A 4,990-nucleotide genomic window follows, 5' to 3' on the forward strand; every position below is an offset into this window, starting at 1 on the left:
CAAAGATATTTTTACCTGTGGTAGGTTGATTTGGGCTAAGGTACAGTTCCTGTATGTTCAAATTCCTTCTTTTGTTAGTACAGTTGATTTGTTGAAAAAATTGATGACCTTTAGGTTTTCTTCCAGCACAGGAATTCTTTCAGCTCATCATTCTCCTCCTCTCCTCCCTACCAAATTTCAACTTAACCTGATAAACTAGGCATCAGGGAAAACCTACTGCATATTGCCCAAGGTTTCCAGAGGCAATTTTCTGGGTACAAGCAATTAGCTGCCCTAGGCAAAATTGCACAGTAGGCAGTTTGCCTCCTCCCTCTCCTGCTGTACCCACCTCCATTCCTGCAGAATTCCTCAGCTGCCTTCAGCCTGCCAGAGCCTCACACCCACCTACGAGTTTGACTTCTACCTGCGCCTCAAGCTCTAAACATTCCCCCTCTATTCCCCTTTATAATCTTTATTCTCTCTTTGGAGTTCGTCTCAGCTAGGTTATACAAGGTAATCTGATTTAAACTTTTCTGATTGACACCTGCATTTTAAAGAAGAATGTGTTGGTATAAATAGTGAAATGTTTATGGGAAATGTTTCTGAACCCTTGAACCATTAATATGCTCTTTGTACATTCTGGGCTACCAGAAATTGCTCTATGACTTTTATCTCTTCAAAAGAATAGAGGACATGAAATACTTCCCATTATTATGGAAGTATTATGAGATACTTCCAAGTATTTTGAAATTATTTCTTTTGTGTTATGTGAAACTCATAGGATTTAAGCTATATTAAGTAATTCAAGATGGAGTCACAGTGACCAAAACAAATTTCTGTATTGGTTACTTTCAAACATCTGGTTTAGGACTGCAAGTTTCTCAGTCTTATAAACGAAGAGTGCTACGTTAGATAAGGAATTTGTTTGGTAGCATCCAAGGAAAGATGTCACTAGAACAGAAGGAGTAAAAGATGGAGACAAGACTCCCTGGGGCACGACCGCTACACCCTATGGGCAGACTCCTCAAAACTAAGACCCCTGAGCCCAGTGACTCTTTGCTGCAGGACCTGACTCTATGCTGCTGAGAAGTGATGCAAATGAAGGCTGTCAGAAGCTTTTCTTTGGAATGGGTCATTACCTCCTTTTCTGTTTTCACTAGTGTGACTAACTTGTATTGTGTGCTAATTCTGTGCAATAGACCGAGTGATTCAGGAATTGAGTAATAGCTGTTTCCTCAATCTCCTATCCCGTGACTCTTACCTGGCCTTACCACTGGGCCCTGCATCAAAACACCAAATCCCTGTGAGAAATTAACCAATGCTAATAGAGTTCTTAGAGAACATACAAGTCTCAGTAACTCCTTTTTCATATTACCCTTCAATCTGTAATACCTCACTATCCTTCCTCCATCTATATGAAACTATAAAATCAGGGATATTGAACTGGTGACCTAGGATTTGTAGAGGGCCCTGAATAGGTTTTGTTTGACTATTATATTAGGCCTATAATAGGTAATGAATCACATATTATTCTAACCCAGCAACATAAACAGCTTAGCACCTATTGTATTGTATATAGTCTACTTCATCTAATTACACACAAGGCCTTTCAGCTTGTCAAACTTTACTCAACCTTCAAGATTTCTCATTCGAAAATCATCTATTCCATGAAGATTTAAGAATCAATCTTTTGTATATTTACAGCAAGTTAGGTGCTAGTTTCATTAATTGAATGTACCTAGCCTTACACAGGGTCTCTAATAGAATGCATGCACGCACACTCAGTCGCTTCAGTCATGTTTGACTCTTTGCAACCCTATGAACTGCTGCCTGCCAAACTCCTCTGTCCGTGGGATTCTCCAGGCAAGGACACTGAAGTGGGTTGCCATTCCCTTCTTCTCCAGGGGATCTCTCCAACCCAGGGATTGAACTTGGGTCTCTTATGTCTCCTGCATTGGTGGATGGGTTCTTTACAACTGCACCACCTGGGAAACCCAATATGGGAGACCTAGGAAGTTGGGTCTAACGGAATAGTTCACTGCAAATTGAACACAATGGAATAGGTATCATTGTGGAGATTTCAGGTATCCAGGGAGAAAGAGGTATTTTGAGGCTGAGCTTTTTTGTGCCCTTAAATTGCCCAATGTATGATGTTAGCTACTTTACATCTAGGAATGTCCAGTAAAGCCTGTACCTTCCAGTGGCCCTGGAGGCAGTACTGACCCTTATATCTTATATGTTGTTGGTGTTGTTCAGTCACCCAATCATGTCTGACTCTTTACAACTGCATGGACTGCAGCCTGCCAGGCCTCCCTGTCCCTCACCATCTCCCAGAATTTGCCCAAATTCATGCTCATTGCATCAGTAATGCTGTCCAGCCATCTTACCCTCTGATGCCCTCTTTTCCTTCTGCCCTCAATCTTTCCCAGCATCAGGGACTTTTCCAATGAGTCATCTGTTCACATTAGATGACCAAAATCCTGGAGCTTCAGCTTCAGCATCAATCCTTCAGCAGTGAGTATTCAGGGTTGATCTCTCTTAAGATTGACTGGTTTGATCTCCTTGCTGTCCAAGGGACTTTCAGGAGTCTTCTCCAGCACCACAGTTCAAAGGCATCAATTCTTTGGCACTCTGCCTTCTTTACTGTCCAGCTCTCACAACCATACAGGATAGCTGGGAAGACCATAGTTTGACTATATGGACCTTTGTCGGCAGAATAACGTCTCTGCTTTTCAACACACTGTCTAGGTTTGTCATCACTTTCCTTCCAAGAAGCAATCGTCTTCTGATTTCATGGCTGCAGTCACCGTCTGCAGTGATTTTGGAGTCCAAGAAGAAGAAATCTGTCACTGCTTCCACCTTTCCCCTTCTATTTGCCATGCAGTAGTGGGGCCAGATGCCATGATCTTAGTTTTTTAATATTTATTTTTAGCTGGCTCTTTCACTCTCCTGCTTCACCCCCATCAAGAGGCTCTTTAGATCCTCTTTGCTTTCTGCCATTACAGTGGTATCATCCCCATATCTGAGGTTGTTGATTTTTCTCCCACTTATCTTGATTCCAGCTTGTAACTCATCCAGCCCAATATTTCTCATAATGTCCTCAGTGTACAGGTTAAACAAACAGGGTGACAGCAGACAGTCCTGTGGTATTCCTTTCTCGATCTTGAACCAATCAATTGTTCCATACAGGGTTCTAACTGTTGCTTCTTGACCTGCATACAGGTTTTTCAGGAGACAGGTAAGATGGTCTGGTATTCCCATATACACTGTGTCAAGATTTATACAAATTTCACTTGCATTATGGAACATCATTTTCCCCCTCTCATGTGTGAGCTGAACTATTTGAACCGTTTGGGCTACAGCCAGGAGCCTCTCCTTTGTTACCTTCCCCCTCATCTAAGCAAAATAAGCAAAAACAGCGCAGCCTGTGCTCAGTTCCCTCCACTGCCATGACTCCCAAGAGAGTAAACATAATAATCACCATTTTTTTTTAAAGGCATAAATCTACTGTCTTGGAGATTTGCTCTGGGCCTACCATATAAAAGGGCTTCCCTGGTAGCTGAGCTGGTAAAGAATCTGCCTGCAATGCAGAAGACCCCAGTTCAGTTCCTGGGTCAGGAAGATCCCCTGGAGAAGGGATAGGCTACCCACTTCAGTATTCTTGGGCTCCGCAGGTGGCTCAGACAGTAAAGAATTTGAGGAGGGCAAGGCAACCCACTCCAGTATTCTTGCCTGGAGAATCCCCATGGACAGAGGAGCCTGGCAGGCTACAGTCCATGAGGTCGAAAAGAGTCCGACATGACAGCACCTGAGCACAGCACCTCACCGCAGCGCACCATACAGGAACCATTCTCCCGGTATTTTGGTAACTGAACCTCCTTGGACTGGAGATTGAAAGAACATAATATTATTTTAAACCTTATTCTTTTGCAAACAGAATAATGGCAAAATTCCAGCATAATAATATTGGACATTTACATAATGCCCTTTTTCACAGGCATTCATAGGGCTTTGCAAAATTTTTATGCATTTTTTCAATATTAAATAAGAAGACAGGCAAAGATGATTGATTTTAGATGGGGAAAGAGGGATAGGTAAAGCCTGGGGGAAAAAAGTGTGAAACAGAAAGCTTAACAGTATATTCCTGACTCTGAACCTAGTGCTTGTTCTCTCCACTATCCTATCCTTCTAAAAGCAAAGGATTTTTCCTTTTCTTGAGTCTGCTATTCAATACCACCATGTGAATATTGAAATGCAAAGAACATTAAAATGGCCCTTAGTATTGGACCCAGAAAATGGACATGTTTAGAAGGCAGAGTTTATTAAAAATGGGCTCCAAAGAAGCCTATTTTTATGAATTAAGAAGTCAATGGCAAATCGAAATTAGAGGAAAATATTAAATACCAACAAATTAAGCTGTGCCTTTGTGTACCCCAAACTGTTAGCTAAAAAACAGACAAGACTACCCTTAAATAACTTAGAGTAATAGATTATAAACCATCTGATAAATTTCTCAAAACAAAAATATATCCAGCTTGGACTCACTAGGGATTTTTCAGAATATTAGACTTAGAAGAGAAAAGAAAAGTACCTGAAATAGAAAAGCCAGGTGAAGAGGGGAGGCAAGGAATATATAGAGTGATTAAATTCCGAGCCTGACTTAAAAAAAAAAAAAAAAACCAGTAAAAAGTACTAGTGACGTGATAATAGCCCCAAGGATTTAAAAAGAGTTTCCTCAAATATATCCGGGGGATAAGAAACACTGGAGAGAAAATAGATCCATTAATAAATGACAAATGAGATGAAATGAGATTTTGAAATAGTTGGGCTACTGAACTGCTTTCTTAAAAAATAGCTCTTTTAACAAGAAAAACAAAAAAGGGGGATAAGGACAGGGAAGGAACAAGGCTTGTCAGCAAAATTCAGTCCTTGCAAAAAAAAGGATTTTCCAAATCAGCAAACTTGGGGGATATGCCTTCTACTGGGGATAAGAAAGAACTGAGTAATTTAT

This window comes from Odocoileus virginianus, chromosome 6 (genome assembly GCF_023699985.2).
Source record: "Odocoileus virginianus isolate 20LAN1187 ecotype Illinois chromosome 6, Ovbor_1.2, whole genome shotgun sequence".
NCBI classification, from domain to species: domain Eukaryota; kingdom Metazoa; phylum Chordata; class Mammalia; order Artiodactyla; family Cervidae; genus Odocoileus; species Odocoileus virginianus.